This window comes from Bombina bombina, chromosome 7, assembly GCF_027579735.1.
Source record: "Bombina bombina isolate aBomBom1 chromosome 7, aBomBom1.pri, whole genome shotgun sequence".
Lineage (NCBI taxonomy): Eukaryota > Metazoa > Chordata > Amphibia > Anura > Bombinatoridae > Bombina > Bombina bombina.
The window spans coordinates 464,686,226-464,705,145 of record NC_069505.1 but is presented as its reverse complement, the minus strand read 5'-3'; the positions used below and the strand labels follow the sequence as shown (position 1 = coordinate 464,705,145).

The 18,920-nt window shown below is 41.7% G+C and overlaps 1 protein-coding gene across 1 annotated transcript in view; it reads right to left on the bottom strand.

The window, feature by feature from the left end:
* Positions 1 to 18,920, bottom strand: part of LOC128666742 (gastrula zinc finger protein XlCGF8.2DB-like) — a 71,569-nt gene that overhangs the window by 34,062 nt on the left and 18,587 nt on the right. Inside the window, exon 2 of the mRNA XM_053721498.1 lies at positions 1,083 to 1,190. The gene's annotated coding sequence lies outside the window, so the exon portion shown is untranslated. The remainder of the gene's footprint in view (positions 1 to 1,082; positions 1,191 to 18,920) is intronic.

The window sequence follows — 18,920 nt, the reverse complement described above, 5'->3', positions numbered from 1 at the left end:
CTGTGTGATTATCCCTACCTGCAGCCTGCGTATCCTGAGCCGACAGCTGCTGTGTGTGATTACCCCTACCTGCAGCCTGCGTATCCTGAGCCGGTAGCTGCTGTGATTATCTCTACCTGCAGCCTGTGTATCCTGAAGCGGCAGCTGCTGTGTGTGATTACCCCTACCTGCAGCCTGTGTATTCTGAGCCGGTAGCTGCTGTGTGATTAAACCTACCTGCAGCCTGTGTATCCTGAACCAGTAGCTGCTGTGTGATTACCCCTACCTGCAGCCTGTGTATCCTGAACCGGTAGCTGCTGTGTGTGATTACCCCTACCTGCAGCCTGTGTATCCTGAACCGGTAGCCGCTGTGTGTGATTACCCCTACCTGCAGCCTGTGTATCCTGAACCGGTAGCCGCTGTGTGCGATTACCCCTATCTGCAGCCTGTGTATCCTGAACCGGTAGCCGCTGTGTGTGATTACCCCTACCTGCAGCCTGTGTATCCTGAGCCGGCAGCTGCTGTGTGTGATTACCCCTACCTGCAGCCTGTGTATCCTGAACCGGTAGCTGCTGTGTGTGATTACCCCTACCTGCAGCCTGTGTATCCTGAACCAGTAGCTGCTGTGTGATTACCCCTACCTGCAGCCTGTGTATCCTGAGCCGGTAGCTGCTGTGTTATTACCCCTACCTGCAGCCTGTGTATTCTGAAGCGGCAGCTGCTGTGTAAATATCTAGTGCTGCGGCTTTGTGAGTAAATATCTTTATGCACTGAAATTATTTGGAGCCGCATATTACAGTATGGCTCTAGGAGGCGCCATCTGTTTCTGTTTTTCAGAATGGAAGTTAACTTGTACTTTCCCCATCAGCCTGAGGGCGGAGCCCGATCTCACTGGTTAATTATGTTTTAACGTAAATGAAGACAGACAAATGTTGGCGTTTATGGACTAAATAAAATACTTAATATAAATCTTTTTCAAGATAATATATAGAAAACCTGAACATTGTACAGTAAAATATTCTGTAACGTTTCAATCTAACATATTTCTACAACCCAGAGAGAAGACTTACAAACTGTACAAATAACTTATGTTGCTCACTCACCTGCAGATGCGCCGGGAACGATTTCCGACTGATGAGCGCCACTTTCATCTCTCGCATTGTCTTCTACCTTATGAGTGGCTATAGCGTCCGAACTTTCTTCATGAAGTCCTATTATTGCAGATAAAGAGGTTACACAAAATAAATAAAATCGCTCTATTTTCATCAATACATAACTGAGGAAATTTAACAGTAAAAAAGGAAACTTATGCTTACCTGATTAATTTATTTCTTCTACGATATGACGAGTCCACGGATTTCATCCTTACTTGTGGGATTTATCCACCTGCTAACAGGAAGTGGCAAAGAGCACCACAGCAGAGCTGTATATATAGCTCCTCCCTTCCCTCCACCTCCAGTCATTCGACCGAAGTTAGGAAGAGAAAGGAAAAGCCAAAGGTGCAGAGGTGACTGAAGTTTAACTAAAAAACAATATATACCTGTCTTAAAAATGACAGGGTGGGCCGTGGACTCGTCATATCGTAGAAGAAATACATTTATCAGGTAAGCATAAATTTCCTTTTCTTCTACAAGATATGACGAGTCCACGGATTTCATCCTTACTTGTGGGATACAATACCAAAGCTACAGGACACGGATGAAAGGGAGGGACAAGACAGGGACCTAAACGGAAGACACCACTGCTTGAAGAACCTGTCTCCCAAAACCAGCCTCAGAAGAAGCAAAAGTATCAAATTTGTAAAATTTGGAAAAAGTGTGAAGAGACCACTAAGTTGCAGCCTTGCAAATCTGTTCAACAGAAGCATCATTTTTAAATGCCCACGAGGAAGCTACAGCCCGGGTAGAATGAGCCGTAATTCTTTCAGGAGGCTGCTGTCCAGCAGTCTCATACGCCAGATGGACGATACTCTTCAGCCAAAAAGAAAGAGGTAGCCGTAGCTTTCTGACCCCTACGCTTTCCAGAAAAAACAATGAATAATGAAGATGATTGGCAGAAATGCTTAGTCGCCTGCAAGTAAAACTTCAGGGAACGGACCACGTCCAAGTTATGCAACATATGCTCCTTCTTAGAAGGGTTAGGACATAAAGGAGGAACAACAATTTCCTGATTAATATTCTTATTAGAAACAACCTTAGGAAGGAAACCAGGTTTGGTACGTAAAACCACCTTATCAGAATTGAAGATAAGGTAAGGCGAATCACATTGTAACGCTGAAAGCTCCGAAACTCTACGAGCAGAAGAAATAGCAACCAAAAATAAAACTTTCCAAGATAACAACTTAATATCTATGGAATGCATGGGTTTAAACGGAACCCCTTGAAGAACATTAAGAACTAAATTCAAACTCCAGGGTGGAGCAATTGGTCTAAACACAGGCTTAATTTTGGTTAGAGCCTGACAGAAAGACTGAACGTCTGGAACCTCTGCCAAACGTTTATGTAATAAAATTGACAAAGCATAGATTTGTCCCTTTAAGGAACTCGCTGATAACCCTTTCTCCAATCCTTCTTGGAGAAAAGACAGAATCCTGGGAATCCTAACTTTACTCCATGAGTAGCCTTTGGATTCACACCAAAAGAGAAATTTACGCCATATCTTATGATAGATCTTTCTAGTGACAGGCTTACGTGCCTGAATCAAAGTATTAATGACCGAATCAAAGAACCCCCGCTTAGATAAAATCAAGCGTATAAATCTCCAAGCAGTCAGTTGCAGAGAAACTAGATTTGGGTGTTGAAAGGGTCCCTGAAAGAGAAGGTCCTGCCTCAATGGAAGCTTCCACGGCGGCAGAGAGGACATGTCCACTAGATCGGCATACCAAGTCCTGCAAGGCCATGCAGGCGTAATTAAAATTACTGAAGCCCTCTCCTGTTTTGATCCGAGCAATCACCCGGGGCAGGAGAGCAAACGGTGGAAACACATAAGCTAGGTTGAACGACCAAGGCACTGCCAAGGCATCTATCAGTTCGGCCTGAGGATCCCTTGACCTGGATCCGTATCTTGGAAGCTTGGCATTTTGACGAGATGCCATCAGATCCAACTCCGGTCTGCCTTATCTGAGGATCAGAGTGGCAAAGACCTCCGAATGGAGTTCCCACTCCCCAGGATGAAACGTCTGTCTGCTTAAAAAGTCAGCTTCCCAGTTGTCCACTCCTGGGATGTAGATTGCTGACAGATAACAAGAGTGGGCCACCGCCCACCAAATTATCATGGATACTTCAGTCATCGCTAAGGAACTCCTTGTTCCTCCCTGATGATTGATGTAAGTCACAGTCGTGATGTTGTCCAACTGAAAGCGAATGAATTTGGCCAAAGCCAACTGAGGCCATGCCTGAAGCGCATTGAATATTGCTCTCAATTCCAGAATATTGATTGGAAGAAGCGACTCCGGCTAAGTCCACACACCCTGAGCCTTCAGGGAATTCCAAACTGCACCTCAACCTAGAAGGTTGGCGTCTGTCGTTACTATCACCCATGAGGGTCTGCGGAAGCACGTCCCTTGAGACAGATGATCCTGAGACAACCACCAAAGAAGAGAGTCTCTTGTCTCCTGATCCAGATCTAACTGAGGAGACAAATTTGCATAATCTCCATTCCACTGTAGTGGTCTGAGATGAAAACGAGCAAATGGAATGATGTCCATTGCCGCCACCATCAATCCAATTACCTCCATGCACTGGGCCACTGATGGCCGACGATTGGACTGAAGGGCTCGGCATGTATTCAGAATCTTTAACTTTCTGACCTCTGTCAAGAAAATTTTCATGGATATGTAATCTATTAGAGTTCCCAGGAAGGGAACTTTGGTCTGTGGAATTAATTAACTTTTCTAGATTCACCTTCCACCCGTGAATCCTCAGAAAGGACAGGACCATGTCTGTATGAGACTTTGTCAGATGGTAAGACGCCTGGATCAGAATATCTTCCAGATAAGGCGCCACTGCAATACCCCACGGCCTGAGAACCGCCAAAAGGGACCCTAAAACCTTTGTGAAGATCCTGGGTGCTGTGGCCAACCCGAAGGGAAGAGCCACGAACTGAAAATGTTTGTCCAGAAAGGCAAGCCTTAGGAACTGATGATGATCCTTGTGGATAGGAATATGAAGGTATGCATCCTTCATGTCCACGGTAGTCATATATTGACCCTCCTGGATCAATGGCAGAATTGTTTGAATAGTCTCCATTTTGAAAGATGAGACTCTGAGAAACTTGTTTAGACTCTTTAGATCTAAAATGGGTCGGAACGTGCCCTCCTTTTTGGGGACCACGAAAAGAATTGAGTAAAACCCCTGTCCCTGTTCCAGTCTTGGAACGGGACGAATTACTCCCATAGTAGAGAGGTCTTTTACACAACGTAAGAACGCCTCTTTTTGTCTGGTCTGCAGACAATCATGAAAGAAGAAACCTCCCCCTTGGGAGAGAACTTTTGAATTCCAGCTGATACCCTCGGGACACGACTTCCAGTGTCCAAGGATCCTGAACATCTCTTACCCAAGCCTGGGCAAAGAGAGAAAGTCTGCCCCCTACTAGATCCGGTCCCGGATCGGAGGCCGCCCCTTCATGCTGTTTTGGTAGCAGCAGCGGGCTTCTTGGGTTGTTTACCCTTGTTCCAAGCCAGGTTGGGTCTCCAGACGGACTTGGCTTGAGCAAAATTCTCTTCCTGCTTGGCGGAAAAGGAGGAAGAAGAGGGGACTCCTTTAAAATTCCAAAAGGAACGAAAATTATTTTGTTAACCTCTCAGTTTAGCAGTTCTATCCTGAGGTAGGAGATGACCCTTACCTCCCGTAATGTCAGAAATTATCTCTTTCAAATCAGGCCCGAATAAGGTGTTCCCTTTGAAAGGAATAGCCAAAAGCTTTGACTTAGATGGCACATCAGCAGACCAAGATTTTAACCATAACGCTCTACGCGCTTGGCAATCTGAAGGGCGGCATCTGTAATAAAAGAATTAGCCAGCTTAAGAGCCTTAATTCTGTCTAAAATATCCTCTAAAGGAGTCTCAGTCTTAAGAGACTCTTCTAAAGCATCAAACCAGAAGGCCGCCACAGTGATAACTGGTACAATGCAGGCTATTGGTTGTAAAAGGAAACCCTGATGAATAAACAATTTCTTTAGAAGACCCTACAATTTCTTATCCATAGGGTCTTTAAAAGCACAACTGTCCTCAATAGGAATAGTTGTACGCTTAGCCAGGGTAAATATAGCTCCTTCCGCTTTTGGGACTGTTTGCCAAGAGTCCTGAACAGTGTCAGATATGGGATACATTTTCTTGAAATTTTCTTGAAATTAGGAGAGGGTGAGAACGGGATACCCGGTCTGTCCCATTCCCTCTTAATAATCTCTGAGATTCTCTTAGGATCCGGAAAAAGATCAGTATAAGCAGATACCTCTAAGTATTTGTCCATTTTACACAATTTCTCTGGTGGTATCAAAATAGGGTCACAGTCATCCAGAGTCGCTAAAACCTCTCGAAGTAACAGGCGGAGGTGTTCATGAAGTCCGAGTCTGTCTGAGGTAACGCACTTCCCGAATCGGAAAGTTCCCCCTCAGACAGGAGTTCCCTGACCCCCAAATAAGATCCCTGTGAGCAATGTTCCCTCTAATTTTTTTGAGCACTGGGCACAAAATGTTTTACCTGTGCAAATTTTGGGCAAGTGTCAAGAGAGTGTGACCAAAAAAAAATGTGTACACTACTGCACTTGAAAACATAATTACACACATACGCAAATTCGCACATAGATATTCACACACTCTCCCTCACACTCATATACACACTCTCCCTCACATTCTCAAGCACACACTCTCCCTCACATTCTCAAGCACACACTCTCCCTCACATTCTCAAGCACACACTCTCCCTCACACACAGTGAGTGACACTCCACAGGGAAGCAGGACAGGTTCACAACAGACATCCTCAGGCACATTGGTAAAACCCAAGAGAAGCAATAGAAGGATTTTCCAGTAGCCCACATACTATCCTCTAGACTCAATAAGAAAGGATCTCCCATACTTAATGACAGAGGGGGGGGGGATCAATTAAATGCCACTAAACATGTGCTCAATCTACTGTTCCTGGAACGCAAGCTCTCACCATATATTAACACAAATAATGTGGAACCTGTAAGAGGCCTTCTAGAACACATTCAGTAAAATTGCACCATTTTTGTTTATGGCGTTTGATACTAGATGTTCGTATTTGTAGTTCAGCTAATATGGGCTCACACCTCACGGACAACCAATTCTTAAAGACAAAGTGTTGTGAAATGCATTATTTTCTATTTCATACAAATGATTTATGCGGTTTATTTGACCGCTTGTTTAATCCGTGCTGTTTACCAAGCTATAAAATAGGGTTTCCCATTTAAAAGATGGTGATCAGCAGCTGGTCACATCCTGGTTACGCCACGGGTGTATATTGCGAACCTCCATAGAAACAGCGTGCTATTACCATGCGGAAGTGGCTAACGGATATCCTAAACTATATGCATAGGCTCCCTCTTGCGAAGTGGTATAAGAAATGTCAGCTATTATTTATTTGCATTTTTCTATATATATGATGGATATGCTACCACTTGATTCTTAAAAAAACAGGATAAAAACAGGATAAGCAAAACCTGGAGTGACCTCAAATAGAGAAAGCAATAACATACAAAGTAGTTTCTCCCTGTTTTTTTATTCTAGCGAAAATACATCTTTGTTAATCAAGATTAATAACATTTTGTAAGACTTAAAGGGACAATGCAGTAAAAAAAGAAAAGAATGGGCGATATTTAAAAAAGGATGACTTTAAAAAAAAAAAAAAAAAAAAAAATCAGTTTACATGTATTTTTCTTTTCAAGCTGAAGTTAAAATTTTGTAAACGAACTACTCTGTGTCACTGTAAAAGGCCATTGTTTGGGCTGGGCGGGAGCCTCACAGGGTGCTGGATAGCCCAGCATGAGGGGAAAAGCCCAACTGATGGCATCTGACAGCAACACAGTAGTTCTTTGATGCGTCTGAGGCCAAGCTCTGGAGAATAGGGAGGGGGTGGAGGACCGGGCATACACAAACACGACCCGGGATCTCATGTAAACCTTACTGGCAGGTAGAAGTCAGTTTAGCACAGTTTGATGCGGGAGGAAAAGCCCATTTTACAGTTTATTAGAAAACCTTTAGCGTGCGGTGGTCTATTACTGATTACTCATCAGTGGGTTCAATATTCTATAAGTTCTCTGCTCTGGCGATACTATCAAACATGTCTCATCATGAGACATGTTTGATAGTATCGCCAGAGCAGAGAACTTACAGAATATTAAGCCCAATGATAAGTGCTAATCACTAGTCAGTACTGTAATGCAATGTGCAAACTTACTATGCAGAAGCTCCTTCCACCTTCTTCACACAGATTCCACATGCGTCGATGCTGCCTGCGCTTACTACTCAAATGTGCACTGAGACTTTTGGCGCGCTGAGGGCTCCAAGATGATCAACGGCCCTTTTGATGCGCAGCAGTACGTTAGAAGTGCGCAGGACAATAGAAATCAATGCGCTGCCGCGCTCATTAGAGGGAACATCGCCTGTGAGGGTACATCGGAAATAGTCAATAAAGCATTAGAGGACTCAGTATTCACATTGACTTCTGTCCTACTGCGTTTACCCTGTAACACTGGCAATTTAGATAATACCTCTGTAAGGGTAGTTGACATAACTGCAGCCATATCCTGCAGGGTAAAGGAATTAGACGTGGTTGAAGATCCAGGCGTCGCTTGGGTGGGCGTTAAAGGTTGTGACTCTTGGGTAGAAGTTTGCGGTATTCCCTTCTTCTCATCCTTAGATACATTTTCTTTACATAAAATCTGTGCTTTACATTGCAAGGCCCTCTCAGTACACGAGGGACAAAAAGACAGAGGGGGTTCCACAGTGGCATCTAAACACATAGAACAATGAGTTTCCTCCTCAGAGTCAGACATGTTAAACAGATTAGCAATCCTATAATCTTTTATTAAAAAATTCTTTAGCTCTGAATTCAATTATAGTCAAAAAGTTAATGCAGCAAAAAAACTGTACTGCGCCTTTAAACTTTAAAAGCGCAACTATTTTTCTGGGACATTCAAAAAAGTGTTTATAGCAATAAAAATTATTTTGATGTGCCCAAAACTCTCTAACAGTATTGTATCGCTTGCAGAAATATGTCAGACCAATATACTAAAGATTTTAACAATTAAAGTTTAATTAGGCCCCTGCACCATGCCACAGCTCTGCTGTGGCGAATACCTGCCCCCGGAATGTAACTGCTGCTACTCGAGGAGCCTTTCGGGTCCCTAGGAAGACAGGACAACTTAGGCCCCACTAGAGATCAGGACTCTATCGCCCACACGATCCGGCTGTACTGCGCGTCTGAGCGCGCAAAACTAGGCCCCGCCCACCGTGGGCGTCACTAAAGCTCAGTAAGACCCGCATGGGTCATAATTGAAAATAAACATGTCCTCTAAGTACAAGCCATGTGCCCTCTTATAAACACTCCAGATATCGAGGGAAAGCATCCTAAAAAACACTGCACACCTCCGGCCAGTGGACACAACAATGACAGCTTATAAGCAGAACCGCAACTCCCAGCATCTAACCCCCCTTGATAAGACAAGGAATATCTAACATACTTTGGCAATAAAGATAAAGGGATTCCAGGTACACCATTTCTTTACGCCTAGTGTATACTGCTTACCCCTTCCCATAAAGGGAAAAATGTCAGCCTGTTCTGTGCATCAAGTCTCCCAGAAACAAAAAGACTGAACATACCTCAAAGTTGGTTGTAGCAAGACACCGTTCTCCACACTGAAGATTTTCTTACACAACCTTCAGCTGCTGTGGGAACCATCATGGACCTTAGAAAACGTTTGCTAAGATCATCCACATCAGGGCAGAAAGATTCCTCACTTTCCCTGAAAAAAATAGTACTCAATGGCACCATTTTAAAATAAAAAAACTTCTTGATTGAAGAAACTAAACTAACACCTCACTTTACCTCTTCCTATTACTATACAGGCAAAGAGAATGACTGGGGATGGAGGGAAGGGAGGAGCTATATATACAGCTCTGCTGTGGTGCTCTTTGCCACTTCCTGTTAGCAGGAGGATAAATCCCACAAGTAAGGATGAAATCCGTGGACTCGTCATATCTTGTAGAAGAAAAGTATTCTGGTACTGAATGAATAACCGTAAGAACCTACATTTCAATTTAAACTGCTACAACTTTATTTTAAAAAAAATGCAATAGCTCCTCTTTGATGCCAGTTTGAGATTTATGCAGCTTTTGAGTGGTGCACGTGCTCCATGCATACACTTTATTAATAGATAAGTGATGGAATGGCACGTGCAGACTAATAACAAGATCTACCCATTGTGCATGCTCTGATGCCAGTTTGAGATTGGCATGTGTATATACAGCTTGTAATTGGTCGTGTGCTCTGTGTATGGTCTTTATTGATAGATTATGAAAACTTAAATTATGCTTACCTGATCATTTTATTTCCATCGAGGGGAGGAGTGTCCACTGCTTCATTAATTACTTGTGGGAATTAAGAACCTGGCCACCAGGAGGAGGCAAAGACACCCTCAGCTTAAATACCTCCCCCACTCCCCTCATCCCCCAGTCATTCTGCTGAGGGAACAAGGAACAGTAGGGGAAATATCAGGGTATAAATGGTGCCAGAAGAACTAAACTAAATTTAGGTCCGCCCACCAAAGCAATGGGCGGGAGCCGTGGACTCTCCTCCCCTCGATGAAAATAAAATTATCAGGTAAGCATAATTTATGTTTAGCATCTAAAGGGGAGGAGAGTCCACGGCTTCATTCATTACTATTGGGAACATATACCCAAGCTCTAGAGGACAATGAATGAAACCGGGAGGGCAAAAAAGGCGAACCCTAATCTGAGGGCACCACAGCCTGCAAAACCTTCCTCCCAAAAACTTCTTCCGCCGAAGCAAAAACGTCAAATATGTAAAACTTTGTAAAAGTATGTAAGGAGGACCAGGTAGCTGCCTTACAAATCTGCTCCATAGAGGTCTCATTTTTGAAGGCCCAAGAAGAAGCCACAGCTCTAGTCGAATGAGCCGTGATCCTCTGAGGAGGCTTATGTCCCGCTGTCTCATAGGCTAAGCGAATCATGCCCCTCAACCAAAAGGACAAAGAAGTTGAAGAGGCTTTCTGCCCCTTGCGCTTCCCTGCATACACGACAAAAAGAGACGTAGATTGTCTGAAATCCCTTGTAGTTTGAAGATAAAACTTCAAGGCTCGAACCACGTCCAAATTATGAAGTAACCTCTCCTTAGGAGAAGAGGGGTTAGGACACAAAGAAGGAACTACTATTTCCGGATTGTTGTTACGGTTAGACACAACCTTGGTAAGAAATCCCAAACCAGTGCGCAAAACAGCCTTATCAGCGTGAAAGACCAAATAAGGAGGCTCAAATTGCAAGGCCGCCAACTGCAAGGCTATTGCGAGCCGATGCAATAGCCAACAGAAAGAGAACCTTCCAGGAAAGAACCTTAATGTCAATAGAGTGCATAGGTTCAAACGGAACCCTCTGCAAAACCCTAAGAACCAAGTTCAAACTCCAGGGAGGAGCGGACCGTTTAAAAGCAGGCTTGATTCTAGACAGATTAAAAGGAAGGGGTTGTCAGCAAGCATCAGTATTCCCCATTAAGGGCGAGTTCAATAGTCTATCTAAAATACTTTACAGGCTATTGGTGCAGAAGGAAAGTTCAATAATTGGATATTGGGAAAGAGCACATAAAGCCAATCCTATCCAGCACACAGTAATCCCTAATAATAATTGGATATAGCCCCCTGTAGATGGGGACCCTCAACACAGCAATACATATTCTAGTAATTCACAGCAAAAAAGTGAGAAAAAACAAAATTTATACTTACCTGATAAATTACTTTCTTTTACGATATGACGAGTCCACAGATTTCATCCTTACTTGTGGGATATTAACCTCCTGCTAACAGTAAGTGGCAAAGAGCACCACAGCAGAGCTGTATATATAGCCCCTCCCCCTCCACCCTCAGTCTATCGGCCGAAGGTATAGGAAGAGAAAAAGGAAAGGCTAAAAAAGGTGCAGAGGTGACTTAAGTTTACAAAAAATATAAAGAAAAACTGTCTTAAAAAGAACAGGGTGGGCCGTGGACTCGTCATATCGTAAAAGAAAGTAATTTATCAGGTAAGCATAAATTTAGTTTTCTTTTAAAAAGATATGACAAGTCCACAGATTTCATCCTTACTTGTGGGAAACCAATACCAAAGCAATAGGACACGGATGAAAGGGAGGGACAAGACAGGAACCTAAACGGAAGGCACCACTGCTTGAAGAACCTTTGCCAAACGTTTGTGAAACAGAATTGACAAAGCTGAAATTTGTCCCTTTAAGGAACTTGCTGGTAACCTTTTCTCCAATCCTTCTTGGAGAAAAGACAAAATCCTAGGAATCTTTATTCCATGAGTAACCCTTGGATTCACACCAAAAAGATATTTATAGCATAAAATAAACATTAGAAAAAACGTGTACTGTGCCTTTAAGAAAAGAAAGTGTGAACAATTTTTCAAAAATGCACAAAAAACGTTAAATTATTTCCAAATTTAACTTAATATCGTTGGTTAATCCAAAAATTACTGCACCCAGAAGCAAGGGCAGAAATAAGGCTGTAGAAGTACTTATATCAACATATAGTCAAAAGATAGATAAAAATACACTCTGCATCTCGCCACAGCTCCGCCTATCTGCCCCCAGGGTACTCAAATCAAGTTTCCAACCCTTCAGACCAGCTGCACAGTCCAGGAGCCACCGAGCTACTGTTTGCTGCTGCTAAGCCTGAAGAAATTGCGCCAAAATTGCTCCGCCCCTTAAGGTCAAAAGTTGGAGTAGGTCCAAACAACACCGCATGGAAATGCAGTTTTGCACTAAAGTAAAAATACACACACAATATAACCCTCAAGCATAAAACCAATAAGTTTTAAGTGCCAAAAATAAAAAAAAACATAAAACATCGTTTTTTTATATTGTCTCCCATGTCACATAATGCCCAAATATCAACTAATGATAAATATAGAATAGGGACTCCAGTAACACCCCTCTTATTAAAATAGGTTTTACTGCTTACCCCATTCCCATACAGGGAAATAATGCCAGCCAGTTCTGATACACCAAGTCTCCTCAGAAAAAAGGCTGCACATACCTTAATGCTGCTTGAAGATGTCTCATGGTTACCTTCAGAAGTCTTGTGGGAACCAGCGTGGATCTTAGTTACAAATGCTAAGATCATCAAACCTCAGGGCAGAAATCTTCTTCCATATCCCCCTGAGGAAAATAGTATGCACCGGTACCATTTAAAATAAAAAACTTCTTGATTGAAGAAACTAAAACCAACACCTCACTTTACCATGTCTTCCTAGTATAACACAGGCAAAGAGAATGACTGAGGGTGGAGGGGAGGGGGAGGGGCTATATATACAGCTCTGCTGTGGTGCTCTTTGCCACTTCCTGTTAGCAGGAGGTTAATATCCCACAAGTAAGGATGAAATCTGTGGACTCGTCATATCTTTGTAAAAGAAATTAGCATTTATTAATAAAAGACTAAAAAGCAGCTGTACTTAAATGTTACATACTGGGATATCCACTAATACTATAGTGCACTGATGGAAAAATTCATAAAAAAAAAAGAGCTCTCAAAAAAAAAAATATATATATAGTCTCAATGTCCTGTTATATCACAGGAAACAAGTAATGCCCAAATAGCACTGGTGTAGAAGTATATATGTCCCATTAATTAATTCAGCAGTTATAGAGGAGAAATATAGTTGAGGAGTGTGTCAGGAAACAAACAATGCAGCATAGGCCCTTTTTTTTATTATAGCAAATACGCTCTCCGGTGGAGATCCTGGCAATCAAAGCTGTATGTGATGTAATCACAACAGTCCCAAAGTTAAATAACTCACTGATACCACCAAGGAAACCAATACATCACTGCTTCTGTAAACAATTCCTCCGCTGTAGCGGTCAATGTTGCGGTTTGAGGGATCCCACTGTTGCGGTGCCACACCACCTAGGTACACCAATCTGTTGTCTGATGCCACAGTGTATTCAGCATAGGGTGCTATCTCCACAACAGGTTCCAACTTCAGCGATAAGGAGTTAAGTTGTGAAGACCAAGGTTATTCGCCTCCTGACACCCCCTCCTTCTGCCTCTGAAAATATTACGCCAGTTTAACTGCTCCAATAAACACTCCAGCTACGCGCGTTTCACCCCTAAGGCTCTGGGGCTTCTTCCGGCTCCAATAACTATCACATGTGTGGGTGTTTAACCTTTTCTTATGTAGAATAATAACGGAAGCCATTAGTTTTGTCTGGGGTGAAATAGTAACAGAAACTATTTTGTTACAAATGAATTTGTTACATTTACACAAAAAAGAAACACAAAAAAGAAAAACATAATTTATGTAAGAACTTACCTGATAAATTCATTTCTTTCATATTAACAAGAGTCCATGAGCTAGTGACGTATGGGATATACATTCCTACCAGGAGGGGCAAAGTTTCCCAAACCTTAAAATGCCTATAAATACACCCCTCACCACACCCACAAATCAGTTTAACGAATAGCCAAGAAGTGGGGTGATAAGAAAAAAAGTGCGAAGCATATAAAATAAGGAATTGGAATAATTGTGCTTTATACAAAAAAATCATAACCACCACAAAAAAGGGTGGGCCTCATGGACTCTTGTTAATATGAAAGAAATGAATTTATCAGGTAAGTTCTTACATAAATTATGTTTTCTTTCATGTAATTAACAAGAGTCCATGAGCTAGTGACGTATGGGATAATGACTACCCAAGATGTGGATCTTTCCACACAAGAGTCACTAGAGAGGGAGGGATAAAATAAAGACAGCCAATTCCTGCTGAAAATAATCCACACCCAAAATAAAGTTTAACGAAAAACATAAGCAGAAGATTCAAACTGAAATCGCTGCCTGAAGAACTTTTCTACCAAAAACTGCTTCAGAAGAAGAAAATACATCAAAATGGTAGAATTTAGTAAAAGTATGCAAAGAGGACCAAGTTGCTGCTTTGCAGATCTGGTCAACCGAAGCTTCATTCCTAAACGCCCAGGAAGTAGATACTGACCTAGTAGAATGAGCTGTAATTCTCTGAGGCGGAATTTTACCCGACTCAACATAGGCAAGATGAATTAAAGATTTCAACCAAGATGCCAAAGAAATGGCAGAAGCTTTCTGGCCTTTCCTAGAACCGGAAAAGATAACAAATAGACTAGAAGTCTTACGGAAAGATTTCGTAGCTTCAACATAATATTTCAAAGCTCTAACAACATATAAAGCAAAATAGATCAAATTCCTTATAAGACAGTTTCAGGAATGGGAAAGAATGCCAAATATCAAGCTTCTAGCAACCAGAAGCAAATGAAAAATGAGACTGAAATAATGTGGAGACAAAAGCGACGCCCATATTTTTTAGCGCCAAATAAGACGCCCACATTATTTGGCGCCTAAATGCTTTTGGCGCCAAAAATGACGCCACATCCGGAACGCCGACATTTTTGGCGCAAAATAACGTCAAAAAATGACGCAACTTCCGGCGACACGTATGACGCCGGAAACGGAAAAGAATTTTTGCGCCAAAAAAGTCCGCGCCAAGAATGACGCAATAAAATGAAGCATTTTCAGCCCCCGCGAGCCTAACAGCCCACAGGGAAAAAAGTCAAATTTTTGAGGTAAGAAAAATATGATAATTCAATGCATAATCCCAAATATGAAACTGACTGTCTGAAAATAAGGAAAGTTGAACATTCTGAGTCAAGGCAAATAAATGTTTGAATACATATATTTAGAACTTTATAAATAAAGTGCCCAACCATAGCTTAGTGTGTCACAGAAAATAAGACTTACTTACCCCAGGACACTCATCTACATGTTTGTAGAAAGCCAAACCAGTACTGAAACGAGAATCAGTAGAGGTAATGGTAAATATAAGAGTATATCGTCGATCTGAAAAGGGAGGTAAGAGATGAATCTCTACGACCGATAACAGAGAACCTTATGAAATAGACCCCGTAGAAGGAGATCACTGCATTCAATAGGCAATACTCTCTTCACATCCCTCTGACATTCACTGCACGCTGAGAGGAAAACCGGGCTCCAACTTGCTGCGGAGCGCATATCAACGTAGAATCTAGCACAAACTTACTTCACCACCTCCCTTGGAGGCAAAGTTTGTAAAACTGATTTGTGGGTGTGGTGAGGGGTGTATTTATAGGCATTTTAAGGTTTGGGAAACTTTGCCCCTCCTGGTAGGAATGTATATCCCATACGTCACTAGCTCATGGACTCTTGTTAATTACATGAAAGAAATGTATGCATGGATACATTGAACAAACACATTTGTTACATTTATATTTATTATACAGTAACTCACTTTTAAGCTGTGAACAAATTTTTGTCTACATTTAGATTTACCTAATATTTTAAGGAATCCTAAGTTACTTATGATGAAAATTCATCATAATATATACTCTTAATAATATGCTTAATCTCATTTGACTGATATGGCAGCATTTATAAAAATACAATGAGAAGAATATATACATTGTCAATGGGATATGAAAAAGTCTAAAATACTTTTGACTTAGTGAGGCCTTGATATGAACCTTTATTTCCTTTGTTAGATGAAAAATGGCTTTTAACTAATCTGTCTAAGATTAGGTGCTTTTTTGCTGTCATTTGTGGGACATCTACAAATTTAGCCATTGAGGTATACAAGGTTAGTACATGCCAGTGTCTTAAAAGAATTGTTCTAATTTTAGCCCAGCTATCATTGCAAGTACTAATGAACCTTATTGGTTCTTCTCTTGGTTCATTTTTGGTTTTATATAACATATCCTGCCTATTTGAATATCTTGCTTTATTATAGGCCTTTTTTAAACAGTTCTGGGAATATTCTCTTTCCTTGAATCTCTGTTTTAAATCACCAGCTTCTGATTTAAAAGTTTCAAGTCTAGTACAATTGCGCCAATGTCTAAGGTATTGTCCTTGTGGTATGTTCTTAAGCAAGTGGGCTAGATGGAGACTATCCGCTCTTAACAGAGTGTTTCCTGCTGTTTGTTTTCTATGGGTAGCAGTTACTATTGAAAGATTTTCATTTCTGATTATTAAGTCAAGAAAACTAATTTCGGTTTTGCTATGTGATATGTAAAATTTTAAATTATATTGGTTCTTGTTTAAAGAATTCATGAATTGAATCAATTGTTCTTCTGTACCTTCCCATAGCATCAGTGCATCATCTATGAAGCGCATCCATAATCCTGTATAGACCATCCCAAATATATTCATTTCCAATAGCCAACAGAAAGAACATTCCAGGAAAGAATCTTAATGTCAATAGAGTGCATAGGTTCAAACGGAACCCTCTGCAAAACCCTCAGAACCAAGTTCAAACTCCAGAGAGGAGCGGACTGTCTAGAAACAGGCCTGATTCTAGACAGAGCCTGAACAAAGGACTGAATATCAGGGAGCTCAGCGAGCCTCTTGTGCAACAAAACAGATAATGCCAAAATCTGTCCCTTCAAGGAACTGGCAGGAATGTCCCTTTTCCAAACCATCCTGGAGAAAGGACACAATCCTGGATACCTTAACCTTGTGCCAAGGATATCTATGCTTCTCACACCAGGACAAATAAGTCCTCCACACCTTATGATAGATGCGACGAGTGACCGGCTTCCTAGCCTGAACGAATGTATCAATCACTCTCAGAAAACCCTCTCTTGGCCAAGACTAAGCGTTCAATCTCCATGCAGTCAGCCTCAGAGAATCTAGATTTTGATGTTGAAAGGAACCCTGTACCAACAGATCCCTGCGACAGGGTAACCTCCATGGAGGAGAAGATGACATTCCCACCAGATCCACAAACCACGTCCTCCGCTGCCATGATGGAGAAATCAGAATAGCCAAAGCTTGCTCCTGCTTGATGCGGGCCACTACACAAGGTAGAAGTGGCAACGGTGGAAATATGTAAACTAGGTTGAACCCCCAAGGCACTGCTAAAGCATCTATCAGCTCTGCCTGGGGATCCCTGGACTGCGACCAGTATCTGGGTAGCTTGCAATTAAGTCTGGATGCCATGAGGTCTATCTCCGGCGTCCCCCATCTGTGACAAATCCCCACAAACACCTTGGGATGGAGAGACCATTCTACCCGGATGAAAGGATTGAATGCTGAGGAAATCCGCTTCCCAGTTGTCCACACCCAGAATGTGGATTGCTGAGAGTGAGCAGTTGTGGGACTCTGCCCATTCCAATATCCGAGAAACCTCCCTCATTGCCAGAAAGCTTCTCCCCCCCGCCCCTCCCCCCCGGTGGTTGATGTAAGCCACAGAGGTAATGTTGTCTGTCTGGAATCTGATGAAACTGAATGACTCCAGTAGAGGCCACGCCTTCAGTGCATTGTAGATCGCTCAATGTTCCAGAATATTGATTGGGAGGAGAGACTCCGCTCAAGACCATTTTCCCTGTGCCATCCTGACACCCCAAACAACTCTAAACTACCCACAACCACTTATTAAACTACAGTTAAAAGAATAGCAGCCGCCAATCACTCCTCTGTTTCCTGGCCGATAGCTGGAAACATCGGCGTCAGGTGGCTGGAGTGAGTGGACGACCAGGTATCAAAAGTGCGGAACAAACACGTTTGGGCTATGTCTTAGCCTTTATCAATGTTACACTTTCGGTAGCAAAATGAATAAGCCGAGGCTTCAGTGTGCAGGACTTAATATGTCCGTGAACCGGTTGCCCACAGCCAATCAGGGATACTTCCGGGACCTCCGCCTCCATTTCTACCAACCAGCGTAAAGCAAAACTCACGCCCACTGGTAGAAGTAATCTGAGTGGAGGAATGTCGGGCAACGCATGGATCGCCTGCACTTTTGATTTGACATAAATATAATGTAAGCAATAATTAGAAAACACACAATGGTTCTCCACAATCCAATATAGTTTTGTGTTACATTTGTTGAGTATGAATGATTTTATATTATTATTACTCATTACTGAGTGAGAGCTATATTAACCCCTTACCTGTCTTGTGTAATCCTACTCAGTTATTTAATAAGGGGTAGCACCGGAATTAATCATTAATTCTAATCTCACCTACATAAGTGTAGTGCCAGTTTTTGCTTTCTTTTGTTCCTTATATTATTATAATCAATGTGAGAATAGCACTCGCATTTTCTTAAAAACTAGAGCACACATTTAAACCTTTTTTGACCCAATGGCCTCTTGATTTAGGAGCAGAAATGATCCAGTGGACTAACGATATAACTAATTTAACGGCAGAATTGAAAAATAAAAATACTACTGAAATGGTTTGAATCTTTGAAACAACTCAAAAAGATAAGAAGGAAACAAATAAAAAAGCAATGGAATATTGGCATGTACAACTTCTATAAAGAAAATAATGTCATTCCAAGGGGATTACGTTTAAAATGGTTTCCTTCTTTCAAAGATTTCAAACCTGAATTTAAACTAAAGTGGGAAAATGCACTAACTGAGTGCTCTTTAAAACTTATGGGATATCTAACTGAACGAATTAGATAAACTCACAGAGATTAATGAAGGTATCCCTATAATTTGTGATGAACTTAAGCAATATGAGGTAAATGAGGAATTTGAAAAATCTTCTAAAAAGATTAAGGCAGAAGTCGAAAAGTTTGCACGCTTTATATCTGAGAAAAAAGAACGTAAGATCGACAGAGACATTAAAGATTATTCCTCTGATACCATATATGCATGGGGGAAAAACATAATTTATGTAAGAACTTACCTGATAAAT